Source organism: Mus musculus, chromosome 16, assembly GCF_000001635.26.
Source record: "Mus musculus strain C57BL/6J chromosome 16, GRCm38.p6 C57BL/6J".
In the NCBI taxonomy this organism is placed as follows: domain Eukaryota; kingdom Metazoa; phylum Chordata; class Mammalia; order Rodentia; family Muridae; genus Mus; species Mus musculus.
Window position 1 is genome coordinate 74620027 of NC_000082.6, and position 23841 is coordinate 74643867.

The following is a 23841-nucleotide window of genomic DNA, read 5'->3' on the forward strand; positions in this document are numbered from 1 at the left end:
GGGGAGGGGAGGACTGCGCATGCACGGGGGTTGACTGCATTGGAAGGGAACCATACTTGAAGTTGAGATGCTTAAAAAAGAATGGGAAGAATGGAAACAAGCAACCTCGGGAGGTAGGAGGTTGGGGGGGACCCTCCAGAATGCACCAGACACCTGGGAGGGGAGAGACTCTCAGAACTCAAAGGAAGGGACTTTAGATGAAGTACCCGACAGTAGAGAGGGAACTTATAGAGTCCACCTCCAGCAGAAAGTCAGGACATCCAGTGAGAGAGGAGGAGCAGTCCCACCGTCACAACTCTGACCCATAATTGTTCCTGTCTGAAAGAACTGCAGGAATGGAAATGGAGAGGAGCCTGAGGAAAAGGCGGTTCAGAGACAGGCCCAAAGTAGGCTTCAGCACAAGGGGAGGTCCCAAGGCCTGACACTATTATTGAGGCTATGGAGCCCTCACCAAAAGGTGTCTATCATGACCGCCCTCAGGAAGACCCAACAAGCAGCTGAAAAGAGATGCAGATATTTACACCCAACCAATGTAAAGAAGCTGTTGACTCCTGTGGTTGAATTAGGGGAATGCTGAAAGAAGCTGAGGAGAAGGGCGACCCTGTAGGAGGACCAGCAGTCTCAATTAATTTGGACCCCCGAGATCTCATAAACACTGGGCTACCAACCAGGCAGCACACACCAGCTGATATGAAGCCTCCAACGGAAAACTGTTGGGTCTGGGTTTAGTCAGAGATGATGCACCTAAAGCCTGGATGACCCAGGGAATTTAGAGGTTTGTTTGGGCAGGGAAGGGGGGGGTTGGAGGTGGGGGCATCCCCGTGGAGACAAGGGTTGGGAAGGAGGTATGGGATATGGAACAGTTGGAGGGATTGGATGGGGGAATAAAATCTGGAGTGTTAAAAATAAGGAAAGAAAGAAAGAAAGAAGGAAAGAGAGAGAGAGAGAGAGAGAGAGAGAGAGAGAGAGAGAGAGAGAGAGAGAGAGAAAGGAAGGAAGGAAGGAAGGAAGGAAGGAAGGAAGGAAGGAAGGAAGGACGGACAAAATAGAAAAGAAAATTAATAAAAATCTTGGTTACAACAGAACAACAACAACAACAAAAAAAAAAGAATCTTTGTAAGCCAAACTAGTGTCAACATGAAACAAATCATTAGTGCACCTTCTTTAATAACTGGCATGCTATCAGGCTGATATTGAACCAGGATTAAGCCCAAGTCATGCTGTCATTCATAATTTACCTGGTAGTTATTTTGCTTGAGAAGCAGTAAGCAATATATTTGAAACACACACACACACACACACACACACACACACACACACACACACACACACACACACACATTAGATATCAGATAGTCACAATGGAGATTAACTTGTTTAAAAACATTTATCTAACCAATGCCAGTATTTAACTCCCAACATCAGCTCCATGGCACAGGTCCCAGTTATCCTAGTACAATAAAATAACTGGGTACTTGATATTGTTGTCAATATCATTAACTACCACAAATACACACACACACACACACACACACACACACACACACACACACACACACACACGCCCGCGCGTGCACGTGCGTGCACTGGATACTTATTCCTAAAACTAATTATCAGCTAATTAATTTTCAAGAATCTATTATGTATTAATCTACAGATCTAAAGGAATTAAAATAATCATAAAATAATCCAGCACTCTAGGCTCTCACTGTGTACAAGACATATGTGATTTTTTTGTTTGCTAATTGTCCAGAGTCAGCCAAAATTCTCCCTCTATTCCTCAGAGTGCATATTCCTCTACTCCTCATGGGTGTGGACATGTTTCAGGATGCTTCAGAGGTTCTTTGGAAGAGGAAGGGGGTCTCCAGAAACTCTTAGTATGCCTTTGAGAACAGCTCTTCATTCAAAAGGTACACTTTAGAAACTAAGCTCAGAGGCTTCAGACAAGTTCCTGTTTATAAGGGCTCAGGGAGATAGTATTTGTATAGGTAAAAGTATCTGTGCTGACAGTGTACTCCCAGCCTGACACCCTTCAATCTCACTTCCTTTGCTAACATTTATTCAGGCTTCAGACCTTATGTTAAGTGGTAAATATCATTTGGACAGAGATGCCCTCACAGATTAGGCCCAGGGCCTTCATAGACACACTTAGCAATCAGCACTCCTAAGAAAAATTAGGAGTTTCATTGTTACTTGTTTATGCATGAGGCTTTCTTTATACACTTGTGCTGCAAATATCCAGGGCTTTGCCTAGGAAAGGCACTCAAAAATATTTGTTAAAAGAATTAATAACACATTATTTGAAACCATTACCTGTCATTTAAGCTAGGAGTAGAAAATCTAGGAAGAGCCCTTGAATACTGGAAACTTCACACCGATTGCCCTCCCCAGTTGCTTCTTGCTGGTAACCTTTCTGTTATTTAGAGTCCAGACTCATGGTTTGCCTTCTTATTAGGGCAACAATAACCCCAACGATGCACCAAGAGGCTCAGAGATACACAAATTACAGTATATCAAATATAATAGCTTGGATAACCTTGTCGGTGTAGTGAAGAGTCATACATCATTCCTCTTGTTTTACCTTTGGCTCTAAGAGGTGGATTGGCCCCAAATTATTTAATAAACTAAGGGTTGCCATTTAGACAAGCAGTCTCCACTTCACTGGGAGAAGCATCATACCCAATGTAACATTAAAAAGATAATCAGCTCCTTCCTATGCCATACTTACTTTGGATTTAAAAACAATAGCAAGGCAGTTACTGCCACTGAGAATTGTACCCCACAGTTTAGCTGACTTGATGATTATGCTGCTACAAAAAACCCATTTGTTCCTTGGATACTTTCTCTAGCTCCTCCATTGGGGGCCCTGTGCTCCATCCAATAGCTGACTGTGAGCATCCACTTATGTGTTTGCTAGGCCCCGGCATAGTCTCACAAGAGACAGCTATATCAGGGTCCTGTAGGTGCAACAACATTATGAACTAACCAGTACCCCGGAGCTCTTGACTCTAGCTGCATATGTATCAAAAGATGGCCTAGTCGGCCATCACTGGAAAGAGAGGCCCATTGGACATGCAAACTTTATATGCTCCAGTACAGCGGAATGCCAGGGCCAAAAAATGGGAATGGGTGGGTAGGGAAGTGGGGGGGGGGGGGTATGGGGGACTTTTGGGACGGCATTCTAAATGTAATTGAGGAAAATATGTAATAATTAAAAATATTTAAAAAACAACAACAACAACAAAAAAAACCAAACAAACAAACAAAAAAACCATTTGTTGCTTTTCCCATACTGCTCCGTTCTGGCCCATCCTATGTGCTTCAATTTGTCATTTAGATCACTTTGCACACTAACTAGAACTGGAAATAGACATTTCCATACACATCTAAGACCGTTTTGCATAATGTTTTCTAATGCCACTGATCATAAAAGTCTTACCCACGTTTGACCTTCCAATATCAAACATTTTCTCATGACAATAGTGATTGGCCTTCAGGGACTCAGCAGTTGCTCACGCAAATCTGTTCCTCTTCTCTCCTTACTCCCTCTTCACATAGCAGAGACATTATAAGAATATTTAACAATCTCCGCCAGCGTTATTCATGCTTGAGCCGAAAACTCTCTAAGAAGAATGGGCCCTTGCCCAAGGCAGAACAATACTCTCAACTACTTGGTAAAATGATTTGTGGAGATGGAGAGAAATGAGAAAAGCTATAAGCTGTCAAATGCAATGACATAATGTGTCTGCTGTCCTATAAACAGGAGTTAATTCCAAACTCAACACTGCTTTGGAAACGTACTGAACCTCAGCAATGCGCAGCCTTGCAAAGATAGTAATTACTAAGTGCAAGCGAGGGGAGGCAACAATGGACAGGGCCTAAACAGATCATTATAGTTGTTACCAGAGGCTTTGGAGGCAGAGAGGGAGAAACTGGTGTGTACATGTTTGACATTTTAATATTACACCTTCATTACCTGCTTCCTAAGCTCTGAAATGTTTGACATGTAATTTAACTGCCCAGAACACAGGCCATTTTCTTGAGCCCTTAAAGATTATTTTTGCAGCAGAAAAGTTTAGAAATGAGAGAGGAAAAAAGAAGTAACAAAAAAACAAACTCCACAGAATCTTATGATTACAATTTAGAAGCTTACTGAAAACTCAATATAACTCAATGGGACTTTGAGGGTTAAGCTGTAGTATTTATTTGAGGGCTGTTTGCTGTTTTTTGTTTTGTTTTGTTTTAAACTAGTTTTCAATGTCCTTGGCTATCATTAATTATTATTCCCTCAGGAGACTTTCCTATGCATTTACATATGTGTGCAAATTCAAGTTTAAAGTAATCCCATTGAGCATGCTCCAAGAATCTGCAAGATAACTTATGTAATTTCCACAAAGATAAGGTGGTTTTTTGAAAACATCAGTCATCTCACCAACGAGGTTATACCTGCTGACTCATTTCTTGCTACTATTAATGTTCTTGAAGATTTAAAAAAATAAATAAATTCTTGCTAGAGATTCTTTCCTTTATGGAAAGTTACATGGCAAATCTGCACAGCACAAAAATTCTTTAGTGCAGACATAATAGTTTCACAATAAAATCAGCTGCTTTTGCGCATGATTGAATGAGTCAAATTAAATGAGGTTTTCATATTCCCTGCTCCAGAATAAACATGTAAAAAACAAACATAAGTGAAGAGACAGGCTGATTCCTTAAGCATACATGGCTTTATTTTGTACAACATCTTCTTGCCTACAACATTTAGATAATTTATTATTAATTATATGCATTTATGGGTGTGCCTGTATGGGTATAAGTGTTCAGAGCACAGGGGCTTCCTGAGGTAGAAGAATGTGTTATAACACCTGTGGATTTGGTGTTATGTAGTTGCTGAGAGCCAAAGTCAGGTCCCATAGAAGAGCAGTAGCCACTTTTAATTGCTAAGGCATCTCTCCTGCCCCCTCCACAGTATTCATAATTTCTCATGAGTTAGTTTCTAAAAATTTCATTTTTCTCACCTTTTATGTGTTGTGATGGTGGCCAAACCAACGATTTGCTTCTCTGCCACTGAGATATAAGTCCAGCCCTTTGCTTTAGGAGAGAATGTCTTGCTCTGTAATTTCAGAAAGCCTTGAGCTCATTTTAAAGCCTACATTAACAATGAGCTACCAATTCTCCTGTCTCAGCCTCTATACTTCTGATATTGAAAGATGTAGGTCAGCAAAAGTGAATTTTGTTACTACATAGTATGTTTCAAAAAAACCCTTCCATTTTACTTTTACACATGATCCTATTTGGGAATAATGCACTATAAGTCTCTTGTGGGTACTTCTTTGAGGTGAATACATAAAGTACCCTTGTTTTTCCAATGACATAGAATGAAATATTTTTCTGATCTATGATACAGCAGGAACTTTAAAATATATGAAGACACAATGAGTGTAATGTCTTGCCTTATAAATAGATAATTGCCCTATGAAAAACTCATCTTGTTTATATTTTCATTGTGTTACTCCTATTTATTGGGAAAATATATAATATATAATACTATGATATATATATATATATGCATACATATACATATACATATACATATACATATACATATACATATACATATACATATACATATACATATCTTGCCAAGAGATGCTTAGATATTTTCAATCGTCAGAGAAACTCATCTTAATACAACACAGATTTTTTTTTCAAATACATGAGTTAAATTGATATGCACTGGGTCTTTTCTTCATGGTAACATCAGCTGTGGTTTTGACTCCTTTGAGAGAATAGAGACAGAAAAGAATGAGAAGGGGTAGAGACAGAGGGACAAGGGAGAAAGGAAGAAAATAAGGAGAGAGAGAGAACTAAACTCCTAGTTGCGTTCAAGACTTTCCACTTGACTTTTGCACACTCCTGTATGCCATCTTTGGAAGCAATTCCTCCCCAGCACATGGGTTCAGCTGTGCACTGATGTATGCACTGCCCAAGCTGACATCATCACCATCTGCCTATGCTGAGATACATTTTCACCTCTCTCAGCATAACGTGAAAGTACCCATCTTTTTATGGCTAACATGTTTTTTTATTTGTAATTTGTTAGAAAACTATGATCATTTTTTTTAATTGTTTAAATTCAGTGTACCTTGGTTTCCTGGTCTTTAGTACTTCCTACGAGAATGGCTTTCTTCTATTTTAGCTGTACTTCAGTTATGTGATCATTTCAAATGCATAGTAAGTTTCATATACTATTACATAAAAGCTTATGAATATCCATTTAATTTCTTATGTATCTCTTAAATGTATTTACTCTGCAATTGTTTGTGAATCACTAAAAGCACTGTTGTTCCACTAAAAAGACATGTAATTCCAACATTTAGGAGGCCGAGACAGGATCAGGCCAATTTGGAAGCCATATTGAAAAATATAGAGAAGCCCTCTGTCAACTCCATCTCCACCTCAAAAAGAAAGAAAGTCAGAGGGAGAGGGGGAGGGGTGAGGGGGAGAGGGGGAGGGGGAGAGAGAAAACTTTACTTTCTTTTACTCTGTGATTAGATCCATTGTAGAGAATTAAAAGTAACAACAACACCAACAACAAAAATAAGAAGTCTGAGAAATGAAATTTTTATAAGATGGCAAAATGTCAACTCAGAGCTATTATGAATACAATTACTAAGGATATTTTCATAATTTTTTCTCTCTTATTAATTTGAAAATGGTCACATTCCATCATTTAAAAGTACATGTTGAACTAGATTACTATTTGTCTCTATTCATCATTTCAACATTTCAAAAGCAGAAGACACAATACTTTATAATGAGGGAAGGAAGTACTGTTTATACACTAAATTGTCTAATTTTCACAAAAACCCCAGTGAATAAAACAATAACAGGCATATTTGTATGGTTGTAAATCCCAAGGAAATAGTCCAAATTCAATAAGTATGTTCTAAGTCTCAGGTTTAAATTATCTGCAAATTAATACATTTTAGGGGATTTTAATTTCAAGTTCTTTGGTTAAGGATCAATGAAGGATAATATATCAAAAGAATAATAATATTTAAACAGAGCAACTGTCTTAAAATATAAAAGGAGTGCTGTCTCATAAATGTATATGTTCTTGTGCTGCAGGCACAAATTTATTAATGAACTATGACCATGACTAAAGGAGTCAGAGTGTTCAGCTCATTCAGATTTCCTGTTAGGAATTGTTTGGAGCTTACCAATGAACTAAGCTTTGTCCAGCAGGAGTGCCAGCACCAACAGTGAGACATATTTATTTATTCAGCCCTTTGAAGAGCCTCCTACACAAGAGTCTGGTTGATTTGTCTAAAATATGGTATTGAGAAAATGTGGCAATGGTGGGACGTTTTTATTATGGAGAACACATTATATTTAATTAGGTATCTGTCTGTGACATTAACAACCATTTCCATAAAATACTCTCCTGTGTTAATTTTAATCTACACATTCCCTAGTTGGATTTCTTCTCTTTAGTGTTGACTAGTGATATATGAATATTTCATGAGTACATTTTAGAGCACACCACTGTCTTATTTTAATTATAATCATCCTCAATTGAGAAGTTGGAATTTTATATACCATTGACTATTTCCAGGGACAGAGGGAAACAGGTATCATGAATAATCAATTCTCTCATGCATACAGGTAGAAAAGAACACGGTCTGTTCTCTTTGGTGGACTTTTTCCCTTTCAAGTTTCCTTGTATTAAAGCCTTTTGCTTGACTCAAATCTTTTCCAAATCTAGAAATTGATCTTATAACTAAGGGCTGAAATGTTCATCCACCCATGGTGATCCCTGGGCCTATAAACAAACTGACATGGTATAGTTCCTTTGAAACATCTATCCTTGAGAGTCATAGCAACTTTTAAATTTTACTCTACATGGTCTTTGTTTCAATATAAAATGAAAAGTATTGTAAATCACCCAGAAAGTACATTTAACAACAGAAATTAAAGACTGTACGCAAACTGAAACTGTGTCACCTTTCTTGGTCCCCATATGAAGTCCAGACAAGTAAGCAAAGTATCAGACTGTATAGAAAATACAGACAAGGCAACTTGAACATCAAACATACTGTGCCTTTAAAACCATTTCAAATGTGGCAAGATGCCATACTTCCTTTAGTGGGCTCATAGTAATCTTACAGGTGAAATACACTACAAATGGATTACATATGATCTAGTTTATCATCAGGAACCTGGATGTGATATTATTTCTCTGCATTCATAACATGACACTCAAAACCAAATACAAATTTCCTAACAGTGGACAAGCAAAAAAAAAAAAAAAAAAAAGTGCTCAAAGGACCTGGATTCATTTCAGTGTTCCAAAATCTCATCATTTTAAATGTCTGATTTAGCCAATAGAATCTGATTCATACGTAGAATGTGAAAAAGAAATATGAGAGAGATTTCCTAGAAGTTTTTTTTTTCCTACCCAAAATGGAAAATGACTCAGTTTGCTGCAGTATCTAGTTCTTAGAGGAATTGTAGACATAACAATGATGATGCTTTTCTGAGGAATGCCAGACTACCCTGAAGATGCTGCTGGATCTGAAAACATACTCTTACACAACCCTATGATTTCTGTAGACCTTAATAATTAAATGATTAGAAAAGAGGAAAGACCTGATATCTACTTATTAGTCACGCATCTCTATGAGTTTGTCCACCTCATCATGAAGTCCTTATTTAGTACTGAAATGTTGATTAACAATGATTAACTGATAGATCACTGATTAAAATGATTCATTATGGAAGTAGCATGCATCTTATTAATAAACAACCAAATTATATTCCTCTTACAAACTCATTAAATATTTTCTCATTAGAAGGAATTTCTATCATCACCAAATCATGTTTTTTTATGTCTTTATTCATTTCCTAATTTCAGAATGCTACATATTGCTACATTTCCAATTTGTATCTTAAAGAACAGTTTCATAATATTTTATCCTTAGGTGAATTTGTTTTCTCTCTTACCTGGTATATGTTTCCTGAAGTGCTATCACCTAAATCTGCGACATTATCAATAGCTGATAAATCTCAGTAAGTTTCCAATGTGTTGAGTTGTGTCACTGGCAAATATCTCTTCTTAACCTCTTTTAGTTCTCAATTATAAATCTCCCAATCTTTCTGCACATGTTCTTGTCCTTTCTTTGCTTTTCTAATGGATTTCTGATCTGGTAAACACACTATGTCTATAAAAAGGACACCCAGACACTTTCCTTTGGTGCAGGTCCCTTTACAATGCTTGTGTAACCTCTCTGTAACTTAGTGTTTGTCTCTGTTTTATTTTCTTCTTTAACACAGACTCCATGTAAGACTGGTTATGCTACAAATCAAAATCTTTTATTTGGCATCTTTGTGCCCTTAAGCTACTTTGTTGATTTTTTTTTCATGAATGTCTTTGTAACTCTTTTTTTTAAAGCATAAATGTTAGAATATAACTTCTATACTCCTCAAAACTACAGTGTTACTTTCTGATCTGTGAAATGAATCACCTTTTCCCCCTACATAGCTCTGTCTCTTTCCAGTTTTTGTTGCTGCTATCTTTCTTGCAGTGTCCAGGGGCTCCTACAGACATCTGAAAAATTTCCTGATACCCTGGACCCCAGATTCTGCCAGCAAAATATATCAGCAATTGCTTTATAATTTTATTTCTGTATTGTAACCCCTCTCCAATCCTTTTCCTCTCTTATTCTTATTGGACCTGTAATGGTCTACATTTTTATTACCACTTCTGCAACATTAAAAAGAATTTTTAAAACGTGCTACATTGCGGTCATTGCTTTCTACTTTTTGATTCTTTCTTCTCCTTTTCTTTTCTTTTCTTTTCTTTTCTTTTCTTTTCTTTTCTTTTCTTTTCTTTTCTTCTCTTTCTTTCTCCTCTTCTTCTTCTTCCTCCTCCTCCTCCTCCTCTTCCTCTTCTTCTTCTTCTTCTTCTTCTTCTTCTTCTTCTTCTTCTTCTTCTTCTTCTTCTTCTTCTTCTACTTCTTTTGGTTTTTCAAGACAGGATTTTTTGTATAGCCCTGGCTGACCTAGAACTCACTTTGTAGACTAGGCTGGCCTTGAACTCAAAAATCTGCCTGCTTCTGCCTCCCAAGTGCTGGGATTAAAGGTTTGTGCCACCACCTCCTGGATCTTCTCCATTTCTTTATTGAATACTTTTCCTGTGTCTTTAAATTCTTCCCTCTCTCCCTTTTGCTTTTTCTAAAATGTTATAAATAACTTTAAATCAATACCTTGTTAGAAAATTAAAAGCAAAGGTAACAGGAAAATAGGAGTTGTTTAAAGCTAAAAAATGAGTGCATACAATATCCATGTATTTTCCGGCTGTAGCCATAATATTATAATAATCTCTATAAAGGCTATTGGTGAAGAACAGACTGCAAAATGAGATCAGCTACCTTATGAATTAAAATTTCATATCATCACCCATTCTTGTACATAGGTGGAAACTGTACTTTGAACTATTCAAAAGGAATGTACAGTTCAAAGTCACGTCTGTGATTTTTGCTCTGTTATAGCCTCTGTCTCAGCAGACAGAAGAGCATGTTCTCTGTTGTTTTGGGGAGTTATAGATTGCACAGAGGGCATTTGAAAACAAACATGTGTCAGGTGAAGAATAGCTAGAAGCCTTATATAGTAACTGAGAACAAGCTTTTCTCTGACGACAGCAAGAAAAAAAGATCTTGGTGCTAAATCCTCAAGTGTATCATTTTTTTTCCAACTCTTCTCATGGGAGTTTAAAAGAGTCTTTTTGTTAGGCATATATTTGACAAAATCTGAACACAATGAAACCCAAAGAAAAGGACAAGTGACATCTTCATCAGATTTTGCTACTGTACACATTAAGATTATGAAGATGTGTTGGCAGAATGTAGTACTTGATAAGTTTTTAAGTATCACAAGAAGCTAATAAAATGTTCTCTGTGTTACTTCATTGAGAAGAATGCTATCTATGACCACCTTGTTTTTGTGTGAAATAGTGGCTGTTCTCATGATGGTGAGAGAAAGAATATCATCTGGGATATATGACTAAGACTCATTCTCTTCATCCATTCCTAACTGCTTCCTTCCTCATAACTTTCATGTTTGACCTCTTTCCTATTCTTTTCTTAAGTATAATCATGTCCCAATAATTTTTACTACAAGAAGTGTGGTGGTTTAACAAGAATGCTCCCCATAGACTTCCATGATTGAATGCTTAGTCATCACCAAGTGACTCTACCTGAGAGCAATTAGTAGATTGGCCTTGTTAGAGTAGATATGGCTTTGATGGAGTAGAAGTGGCCTTGTTGGAGGAAGTGTCACTCCCAAGCCAGGCCCAGTAACTTTCTCTCCTTCCTGCATCCTATGGATTGAGATATAGAACCTCCAGCTAATTCTACTCACAATGTCTGCCTGTGTGCCATCATGCTTCCGACAATGATAATACTTGACTAAACACGTGAAACTGTAAGCAAGCCCTAGTGGAATGTTTCCTTTTATAAGAATTATCTTGGCATGGTTTCTCTTCACAGTAATGAACACTGATTCTGACCTAAATTTTGTATCTAAATTCATTACTCACTGCTTTCTATATAAATTTCTCAGGTCACATGCATTATTTATTTCACTCTATTGCATGAGTTTAGTAACCACATTTAACCCATCTTTCATTGTCTTCCTTATAAAAATATATTAATTCTTATGATAGGAGCTATTTCTATTATTTTGGTCATGTAATTTTTTTGTTGGTTTAAAATAATAACAACAGTTTTATACATTTATTTAATGAATTTAGTAATCCCCATCTCATTAAGCAACTCTCATCTTTCCTCTTTCCTACCCTCCCCACCCCCCGCGAAAACTTTCCCAACAAGTTCCCCTTCTATTTTCATGTCTTCTATTTTCATCTTTTGTTTGTCTGTTTGTGGTCTATGGAGTTTAATTGGGGCTTCTTACATGAGGATGGAGAGGAGATAATTCATTGAAGTGGGGCACTTTGGCTGGACATAGGCCTAATCTACAAGTGTAAACATGAGTAATTCGAAAACAAGTTGGCAATGTGAACTTTTAACAAAACAACAGTAAGAGTTTCCCACTCAGGGCTATGACCTGCCCAGCAATGGGCTCCTGACCAGGTCTTCAGAGTCAGGCATGAGTTCCTTCCAGTGCAGCTGAGCTCATTCCTATCAGAACGTAGCTGGTTACTCATTAACATTTATCTCACTCTCCAAATTTAATGTCGGGGGATAGTTTCATCATTTTCTGTCTTCGTTTCATTTCCACAAATGCAACAATATGTATGTTTGTTTTCTTGGTTTATTCACACCTACAATAGTATCTGCTACACAGTGTGGTGCCATGGATCCATTGGCTAGAGCTAAAACTGTCATTTTAATGCCTTTTCTTTAGTATCAAAACATAAATCTAAGATGGCTTCATGCATTAGGCTGTTTGTTGTTGTTGTTGTTTTTGTTTTGTTTGTTTGTTTGTTTTTTTGAGACAGAGTTTCTCTGTATAGCCCTGGCTGTCCTGGAACTCACTTTGTAGACCAGGCTGGCTTCGAACTCAGAAATCCCTCTGCCTTTGCCTCCCAAGTGCTGAGATTAAAGGTGTGTGCCACCACCGCCCGGCATGCATTAGGCTGTTATTTGCTTGGGGGAATGGTATGTCTTCTTTCACTGAATAGAATACTTCAGTAAGTATTCCCCTGACAAAGTCAATTCAACAACAACAACAACAACAACAATACAATGCATATCTTTGGATGCATAAAAAGAAGTATTTGGAAACACACACACACACACACATCTACTGTACCCTGCCTGGAGTTGCAAAGAAATTAATTGTGCTTCAATCACCTAGATTATACTTTCAGATATATTTACTTCATATTTATTCATTACCAATGGGTAGTATATTTACTTCATATTTATTGATTACCAATGGGTAGTATATTTACTTCATATTTATTGATTACCAATGGGTAGTGACTGTCAATAATTTATACTTTAATTTAATGGCAGAATAATTATTTTGTCAAGTATTAATGGCCTACAATATAATAATCAAATTGTTTAGGGATTAACTGCCTCACAATGTTGAGTAAATTACTTGTAATAAAGAGATGAAGATGCAGATTTTTTTCAAAAACAAATTTTTATTAGATATTTCCTTCATTTACATTTCAAATGCTATCCCAAAGTCCCCTCTACCCTCCCCCTGCCTTGCTCCCCAACCCACCCACTCCCGTTTCTTTGCCCTGGCATTCCCCTGTACTGGGGCATATAATTTTCACAGACCAAGGGCCTCTCCTCCCAGTGAGGGAAGACTAGGCCATCTTCTGATACACATGCAGCTAGAGACACAAACTTTGGGGGGTACTGGGTAGTCCATATTGTTGTTCCATCTATAGTGTTGCAGACCACTTCAGCTTTTTGGGTACTTTCTCTAGCTCCTCCATTGGGGGCCCTGTGTTCCATCCTATAGATGACTGTGAGCATCCACTTCTGTATTTGTCAGGCACTGGCATAGCCTCACAAGAGACAGCTATATCAGGGTCCTGTCAGCAAAATCTTGCTGGCATATGCAATAGGGTCTAGGTTTGGTGGTTGTTTATAGGATGGATCCCCAGGCTGGATGGTCCTTCCTTTCATCTCAGCTGCAAACTTTGTCTCTGTAACTCCTTCCATGGGTGTTTTGTTCCCCATTCAGATATTTTTATATACTAGTTTATTTTAAAGCCAGCAGCATTTGCTGAAAATATGTACAGCTCATGTTATTCTGACCTTTAGATGATTATTTTTACTCTTTTTATTAATTTACTTATTTACTCACCTTACATCCTAACAAGAGCCTCCCCTCCTCCCAGTAGCCCCTCACAAGACCTTCCCACTCCTCTATCTCCCCTTTCCTGAGAGGAGGTTTCCCCCTGGCGTATCTATGCACATTAAGCCACTGCAGGACTAGGCACATCCTCTCCCCATCAGAAGAGATTGTTAAAAAGCATTGTGCATATGGCTTTAAATAGAACTGATGTTAGAAGTCTTTTACTACCTTCCTTTATTATAATTAAAATAAAAACCATAAACATGCTCAAAATTCAATCTAATTCTTTAATGAACTAGCTCTTCAGGTCAGAGATATAATTAGAATGTGAAAGATGATGAGTGCATTTCCTAATTTTAATTACTTAATAAATTTCAAAATAGGAGACTAATAAAACGCACAATAAGTACATTCGTTTATCAATGAAAAACTCTGCAGGGATTCTTTCACGTTAGGCTGTCAATAGATGAAGAATGTTGAAAATTTCCCGTAAGTAGTAAATAGACATTTAAAAACTTGGATACTCAGCTACGTGAATTTTAGGCCCTAACGCAGGAGGAACTGAAAGCTTCCTCCTGGCAGGAACTTGAACTGCAGCTCCAATTACCAGCAAATACTATCCAAAGCTGAGTTTTCCTAACGGAGCCCATTTTTCTATCATCTCATTAGTTTATGAGTCAGAGTGCCTTCTTTCTCAGAATAGAGGACAGGGCCCTACACAATTCTAACTAATCAGGTAAACCTGCACAAATAATTTATTAAGTTGCTAGTTACTTAGAACTAAGATGTGTTGCCTTGTAGTATTTTAAAATCACATATATAAGACTGCTATCCACACATCAAATATATGTCTCACATTATTACCTAGCAATAACTAAAATAAGTTGTAAATTTAGTCAGAATTTTAAATACTTATGTCTGGTTAGTAGCCAATGAGATGGCTCAACAGATAAAGACTCTTGCTGTCACTGTCAAATGCGATGAGGTCTATAAGCCAGAGCCTAGATGGTAGAAGGATTAACAACCTCCACGTGCATGCCACTCCATGCGCCACCCCAACACATAAACAAACAAATAAATAAATAAATAAATATTCATTAAAAAGTTTTTGTACCATTATGAGGCACATGCACTTTTATAAAATTAATTAACATATACATTAGCTAAAATACCCCACAAAGGGATGGGAGAACTTATTGAGACCATATCCAGAGGTTAGGCATAGCGCCCCAGTTGAGGGATGTGGCCACCCACCTATCTTCAAAATTTTAACCCAGAATTGCTCCTGTCTACAGGGACAAAGAGTGGAGCAGAGACTGAAAGAAAGACCATCCAGAGACTGCCCCACCTGGGGATCCATCCCACATACAGACACCAACCCCAGAAGAGTTGGGGATGCCAAGAAGTGCTTGCTGACAAGAGCCTAATACAGCTGTCCCCTGAAAGGCTCTGCCAGATAATGACAAATACAGAGGCAGATGCTCACAGCCAACCATTAGGACTGAGCACAGGGAATCCAATGAAGGAGTTAGGGAAAGGACTGAAGGAGCTGAAGGGGCCTTATCTGGCATCAATGGGAGGGGAGGCCCTTGATCCTGTGAAGGCTTGATGCCTCAGTGTAGAGGAATTCTAGGGCAGTGAGGTGAGAGTAGGTACGTGGGGGATAGAAGCAGGGTAAGGAGGGACCAGATGGGGTGGTTGCAGAGGGGATAACATTTGAAATGTAAATTAATAAAATATCCAATTAGAAAAGATATATTTTGAATTCAGTCAAAAATATTGTCAAATAACTGAATTTTATTTTTATTCATAAGACTAGGTATGGAATATGTTTAAGTCAGGGTTTCTATTCCTGCACAGAAATCATGACCAAGAAGCAAGTTGTAGAGGAAAGGGTTTCCTCAACTTACACTTCCACATTGTTGTTCCTCACCAAAGGAAGTCAGGACTGGAACTCAAGCAGGTCAGGAAGCAGGAGCTGATGCAGAGGCCATGGAGGGGTGTTACTTACTGCCTTGCTTCCCCTGGCTTGCTCAGCCTGCTCTCTTATAGAACCCAAGACTACCAGCCCAGAGATGGTCCCACCCACAAGGGTCCCTCCCCCCTTGATCACTAGTTGAGAAAATGCCTTACAGTTGGATCTCATGCAGGCATTTCCTCAAATGAAGTTCCTCTCTCTGATCACTCCAGCTGGTGTCAAGTTGACACAAAACCAGCCAGTACCGAAAACGTGAGAATGAGTTAATCGTATATATTTTCATCAGGTACGAAAATTAATTATGAGGAATAGATACAGAAACTTCTCTTATATATGTGTATATCTACCATCGATCTATCTATCTATTATCTATTTTCTGTCATCTATCAATCATTTATCATACAACAGAGAAAGGGAACGATAAACTTTATCATTTGAAGATCAGCATGGTGACTTTTGATTTCTTTAACAGAGCCCCCACTTAACTGCAGTTGGAACTGTACCATGCATCCCATTAGTATGGTTGCCAACCACACTGGAAAACATCTTTAATGTCCCAGAGTGCTTTCTTTCTTAACATGGAGCTGACATTTACGTCATCATTATTAATATGTTTTGTATTTATTTGCTCATTTATGGTTGCGAAAAGTTATTTTTTATTTTTTAGATTGAAAATGCTCTCTTTGTAAAATTTGCTTAGACATCATTTTATAGAAGGGCAGTTGTTTTAGAGATCTTCTATCATTGACTTTTCCTCCTCCCTGGGATGCTGTTTGAATATCTAGATATCTTGAATTGAATCCCAGTAGAACTATAATTTAGACTTTCCCCCCTGATGTTTAGGATGAAAATGGGTTAACCTAAAAGGAAGAAAGTCTATTTGTACATCTGTGACATTACACACTATATAGAGATGTATGTACACATAGATACATATCACACACACACATACACACACACACACACACACACACACACACACACACACACACACACACACACTAAGTAAGGCAACATCATGATAACAGGAATTGAATTCCAGAAGAAATAATAATGTAGAAAAGCATTTAATGTTAGGGCCAAGATAAGGGGAATTGTAGACTGTAAATAATGAAATGAGAAAGAGAGGATTTCAAAAGAAACATCAAAAGACTAATTAAAATCTCCCAGATATTGGAAAGTATTCCTTCAAGCAGAACCGTGAAATGCATTTAAGAACACAGAGAGCAAGAGGAAGAAGACTAGATGTAATCTTCGAACAAGGGAAACAGGGCTCGGAACAAAGAAGGAAATTGATTTCCCATCCAGGGAGGTACTTGGGACTTTCTTGAGCCTCAAAGAGAAGAGGAAAGAAAGCAGGGAGCTTCAGCCCAGGGAACTATGGCTCTCTCTGGAGATGTTCAAGTCCCTTGTATGAAAATCTTTAACCAAACAAGTGAATTGAAAAAAGGAGTAGATATTTGGTTCTGTAGCAACAACCATATAAGAAATATGAAGGGAGAAAGTACTTTAACTCTGGTATAGCATCCTAGCATTTCAAAAGAGCATGTAGTTTATTTAGCATAAAGTTTCAACTGTAAAATCTAAGACAGTAGCACATTGAAAAGAAAATGATCTAAGAGGCTAAATATTTAAATTTTGTCTGTAAGACTTGAAGGATGTTTATTTAGATAGTAATTCTAATAGCTTTCAATTCATTTTACACAAACTAATGTGAAAGAACTTCAGTAAAATTAAATATCTATGAACAAGAAAAAAGTTTTATAAAATATTACTTTTTATCTACACTGTGACTAAAATTGGTTTTATTCAATTTATTAAATGCTGTGAAATCTATCTACAAATTCAAGGTATTGTTCTATTTTCTAAGGATGGTACGAAATCAGAGTAGAGGAAATGGTCAAAAGAATAGATGCTTAACTCTGTCCGCAGTAAAGATGTCTTTGTGGCAGGATATACTTAAAATGATATAAAGAAAGCACTCAAGGGAAGAGGTAAAAGCAAGCCTTTAAAGAGAAAAGGAGATGTCCTCACCCGTAACGCTGTTCAGTGGAACATGGAGTTAGGAAAAAAATAATCAAAGGTGAAGTGGAGCAGAAACAGCAAAACGGAGAGTGCAAAGGCAAGACATTTATATTGACAGAGTTGAGAAGAGAAAGGAAGAAAGAAGTCAGCTGAAAATAAAGACTGGGCCTGCAGAAATTTGAAGTTTATTTATTCATTCAGCAGACTGTCACTTTGTATGGAGTTTTGAAAATGAACAGAGCATGGATCTAATTACAAAGATGCCCTGTGTGTTTTGTTGATTGTAACAGAAAGGCAGCGCCCACAGTTCATTATTTATGATCATCGTTCCTCATGGAGCTATCAGTTCTAGGGATCTCTCAGTGATTCTCCTAAATGCTTTGTTTATTAAAACCTATGGGCATTCAGGAATGCATTCAACGTTACTCCTTGTTTCACAACCATGGGATATTATCCTAGATACTATCTAGCCTAGTATCCTTGACATTAGGGATAAATGAAGTCATATGAAAACATATACAGATGCATTTAAAGTGAGTCTTTATGGCATTGTTTCTTTCTCAGAACAATCAAAGAGGGATAAACCAGAACTATTACAGTCTTAATGGGAGAAAAGGGGGTGAAAATACACTTAGAATCGACTAATAAATAGTTAGCTGGAGAGAAATATCTTTCATCAAAACCCAAGACTTATATTACAGTATAGTTGTCTTTTAATGTCCAGAAATTGGACCTAGGGACATTAGGCAAGTCTCCATGATATATTAACTGTTACTGTTGGTAATATATAGGTCTCCTTTGATATGTATTCATCAAATCCAAGCTCAACTCTTGGTAAATATCCCTGTGAAGAAGTAGCATTCTGTGTAACTGGCCCTTTCTCTACCCTATTCAGCTCTGCCTGGAGGACACTATCCTTTTTTGAAACCTGCAACAGCTTATATAATTATCCCCTTCCATATCTTCACATTTCACATTTAGTTCTCAGCTCAGTTGTTCCCTTAGATCATTACTGTTCTCAGAGACACATTGATCCACCTCCAGTGGTACCTTTCCCATTAACCACCACAGTCCTCAGTGTCCATCACTTTCTGCTTGTTTGCATTTACTGTCTCCCCAAGGGAATGTGACCACACTCTGGCGCTTCTCTGTATCTACACAAGATAGGAATTCAGTAAATATTTGCTGGAAGAATAAAGTCGCTAGGAAGTTTCTTCATGCCCAGAATGTGCCCCCTAAGTGTGACTATTTTACTCTAGGTGATCACCCATGCAAGTTTGATTAGAAGAATCTTAGTTGCAATGAATATGTGAGCTTCCTCTAGCTACCTATTATAGCACTTTTAATTTAATATTTTTCAACCAAAACTCTATTCTTCTGATGCTTACTTAAAAGCAAACATATTTTCTTTGACTATTGGATTTATTCTGTCTATGTGAATATTCTCAAACTTTGTAAACTACACTTGTAAAATTTGTTTTAGGTATCAAGACTGTAGATAAGTATTAAAAGAAAACAAGCTATGAAAATCTACACATTTAAAGTACTTCAGAGTATATAAGTCAAATTTTATTAAACCCAAGTAAATCTTATATAAGTGTTTAAGAAGAATGGATAATTGTTTTTTATATGAGTGTATTTTCTGCAATAAATTTCCTTTCTTTCTTTCAGCCCCTCTTTCATACTCCTCCTCCTTTTGTTTAAGCTGGAAAAGGGGACAATGTACCATGTGGAGGAATCTCACTTGTTATAGACTCAAATTAATCAAATAAAAGCTAATGGCTTCTCCTCTTCTTCAAATATACATGGAAAATTGAAGTATCCAAGATTATTATCTGTCTCTTATCAAAAAGGGAATAATTATAAAATATTTATATTTATAATTTAATTAGTTGTGTCTTTCAAGTTCTTATCAAATTGCCTTTGGTAAAACACTCCATGCATTTGCTTCCTTTCCATGTGTGCGAAAAGATCAAAGTGGGTGTTCAGGGTTTGCCCTTGTTCTGTAAGATTATTTGCTGCAGACAATAAAGAAAACAACTCTGCAGAAAGACGTCCATAAACCTCGGCCATCAGAGCTGCACTTCCCACTGGCCTGGGATATCACGGAGCCTTGTCCTTCACCCATGTGTGCATGGCTAAAGATTTACTAGGTGAAGGGAGAACAAACAGAAATGCACTGCAGTGAACTGAATTTGCTTTGCTATCAGCTCTCATTTCACAGATATTATCTCCAGGTAGCACATAGCATCACTGATGAGTCGCTCACCATCATCCATACTCTCCGAGACAAAGGCCAGGAACGGGTAGACTTAGAGAGTAGGTATGCAGACAAGGAATGTGCCCCTTACTCAGAATAACAGTTGCTTTCGATAATTTTGTACTGGAACCTTAGGAAAATGCTTATAAATAATCCTGTGAGACTGAGTATTATAATGAATGATAAGTTTTAGCAAAAATCATTAGCTAGTGAGAATAGAGACCTTGTGAAAATACTTTCATGAAAGTCTAACAAATTAGTGTACGGGTGTTACATTTTGGAAAAATAGATTGGCAAAAAAAATTGTCACACGTATTTTATTTTGGATACATTTTATATAGCTGACCATACTTAATAATCTTAATAAATCTCTAATATATTTTAAAGAAATTTATTTGATATAGGGTTAAAATTGAATTAAGACCATTCAGAAAGTGAACTACGGAATTGGAAAAGATTTTTTCATTTATTTTTCATTTCATATGTTCATATGTAGACAGCTATTTTAATGAAAATCTGCACCTTTCTTTGAATTTTCAAAGCACTTGATCTATTACTTCTATATGCGGTAAATTTATGAGAATTTCCTAAAAGTTAAAAGTCTCATGAAAGTTAAACACTCTTTTTTTATCCCAAATAATAAAGTCACCTGAAAGGCTATTTTTAACAAAGTGTGAAACACAAATGTTTCCAAATTTATAAAAAGTTTATTTTAAAATTATACAACTATAAGGTCTGCCCAAAGTTGATTGTTTATAATGGAAACTACTAATATTAAATTTGAGAGTGAAATTCCCGAGCATTTATATAGAGGAATCTTGTTTCTTCCAACATTTTATATTCCTTTTCAATGTTTTTTTCCTCAAACATAAAGATACTCATCTTATTATGTTAAATTCAAAACGACAAATTAACTAACATGTAAATTTTTAAATAAAATTATCTCTAGCAAGAATGAAAAAGAGGAAAAATTAATAATTTCAGTCAGGCTGTGTAGTAGTGGCACATGCCTTTAAATCCAGTACTTGGGAGGCAGAGGCAGGAGGATTTCTGAGTTCAAGGTCTATAGAGTGAGTTCCAGGACAGCTAGGGTTACACAGAGAAACCCTGTCTCAGAAAAAAAAATTCAGTCAGGAAGAAAAATGAATAAGCAAAATCCAGTATATCTGATAGAAACAGAAAATAAACACATTACAGTACATTAAAAGATGCATATTCATACACATGGAGTAAAAGATGGTAAATATTAAAACACTTCACAATGACTTATTTCATCTAAAAAAAAATTTAATTCTAACCTGAAGTTTTAGATGTCAACATAATGATGACCTTTGAAGAAATGAAAAGACTGGGAGAGGAAAAAGATGCACTCCAAATATTAAGTAGCATCATTCCCTCCCAGGACTATGTTACATCATTTCCTGATTTTTATATGTGTTAATTATAACATGTGTTCATTTCATAAATATTAAGTTGTGATACAATGTACATGTAGATAATTTAAGTAGTATTTACTTATATGATTCGCCATCTTAAAGAACATCATTGTTCCAGTTTAGGGAGGCTATTCAAGGAATATGAATCATACAAAAATGATTCAGAAAAAGGAGTCAAAGAGATCAAATAGGTGAAAGAGTTTTAAACAAAAGAAAATATTATGGTGTTATAACCTTCACTGGACAGAATTACAAAATTATGCATTATTTTTGGGGCAGGAGGGCTGTTCCTGAGAACTTTTTCAATGGTGTTGGAGATTCACCCCCAAGTCATATGCAATTGACAATCCAAAGCTGTACAATGGGGCTACCCAACTCAAGAAAGACAGAGTATAGAGGATGGAGATGGAATGACAAAGCATTAGAAAGAGGGGACTTTTGTCAAAATTTGAGGAATCAGTAGAAAGTAGATATCTCAACATTTAATCTCAGATGGTACTCTATTACTGGACTTTTTGGCTCTCTATTTACTAGCCAAGAATCTATGTTCACTACTTTTTTTTAAAAAAAAAGCAATAGCTACATTTATGTTGAGAAATGCTCATAGATAAAAGTTTTAGCTCAAAGCAAAATCCACATATATTAATATTTAAAGGGCCACATTGGGATGTAAGAATATGTGAAAATTTGAATAAGTTGGAGCTCTTGACTCTAGCTGCATATGTATCAAAAGATGACCTATTTGGCCATCACTGGAAAGAGAGGCCCATTGGACATGCAAACTTTATATGCCCCAGTACAGGGGAACACCAGGGCCAAAAAGTGGGAGTGGGTGGGTAGGGGAGTGGGGGGGGGGTATGGGGGACTTTTGGGATATCATTTGAAATGCAAATGAGGAAAATACCTAATTAAAAAAACTGACAAAAAATTTGGAATATTAGGCTGGAGAGATTGTTCAGTGAATAAGAGAATAGTTGCTCTTCTAAAGGACCTGTGTTCTTTAGAAGAACCTGGCTATTCCTGGAACCCACATGGCAACTCATAGCTATCAGTATGTGAAGTTCTTGGGGATTCTAACATCTTCTCTTGTCTCCAGGGGAACCAGATCTGCATGTGATATACAGATATACCTGTAGGCAAAAAAGAAAGAAAAGAAAGAAAGAAAGAAAGGAAGGAAGGAAGGAAGGAAGGAAGGAAGAAAAGAAAAGAAAAGAAAGAAAAGGAAAGAAAAGAAACCCATGCATACAAAATAAAATTCTACAAAATTATAATATTCATGATGACTTTTGTATTAGGTATGATATCTGCCTCACTTTTTCCAGAAGAGTAGCATAAAAAGATTTTTTTTCATGCAGGGTTTACATTTAACTTTTTTTTTCTCAATATTTCAGGCATACAGAAGAGAAGATTTATTTTGCAATAACTGATGTCTCATCCTGCAGACACTAAGTGGTTTAGAACTTCTGCATGAATACTGCTTTATTTATTTCTGCTAGAAACCTGGTATGAGTCCATCTATGTTTCTACACTGTTTGCTTCTTGTAAACAAAATCCCCTCATCACTTCCGCTCATAAAGTCACCATTAGTGATTGGATTTTGACTGACATAGGATGAGGTAAAGCTGTAGGTTGGAGAGGTGATAATGCCAAAGACTCTTTCTCAATACACACAAGCCAGATTACTAAGGCTTAGTCTCTCTTTACTTCTGTTCTACACAAAAGTGGTCCAATCAAAAGTCAATATCCAACTTGTAGTGAGGTAGGAAGAAGTGTGGAAAGGCAAGTTGGAGTTGGAGTTCATGATGACCTTTGAACTATTACCTCCAACTAAATGGACTACAGTTAAAATCATCACCGTTGGAAAACAGGTTTGCCATGGTCATTTGGGGTGAGTGTGGGGCTCCATTTTTCTAAACTGTTAAAAGATCCTTTAAAAATCTAAACAGTACCTTTACAATTAATTCACTTGGATTGGTGGAAATGATCCTCAAACTTCTAAAAAGCCCACTTGACAACAATACCCATTCTCCTTATTGTCAAAACCCACTCTAGGTTAACAATACCCATTCTCCTTACTGTCAAAACCCACTCTAGGTTACTAAGGAGGGTCAGAGGACTTCTTTGAAGTCCAATTTGTTTGCATAAGTTAATTATAAGTTAATTATAGTTAATTATAAGTTAATTATAAGTTAATCTGCAGACTGGGTGGACATTTTCATTTAAAAATAAGAGGCTAATAATGAATTATACTTAAGAAATATCAAGAAATCTGTTCAAATAGGTTTGAAACTTGTTGATAA

The 23841-nt window shown here is 36.8% G+C and overlaps 1 protein-coding gene and 1 long non-coding RNA gene across 22 annotated transcripts in view; one reads left to right on the top strand and one right to left on the bottom strand.

The window, feature by feature from the left end:
* Positions 1-22704, top strand: Gm52242. Its single transcript, XR_003951903.1, has 3 exons — positions 1-113; positions 1785-1910; positions 22638-22704. It is a non-coding gene; the product is annotated as a predicted gene, 52242 (long non-coding RNA).
* Robo2 (roundabout guidance receptor 2) overlaps positions 1-23841 on the bottom strand; it is a 1555468-nt gene that overhangs the window by 728051 nt on the left and 803576 nt on the right. The window lies entirely within an intron of this gene.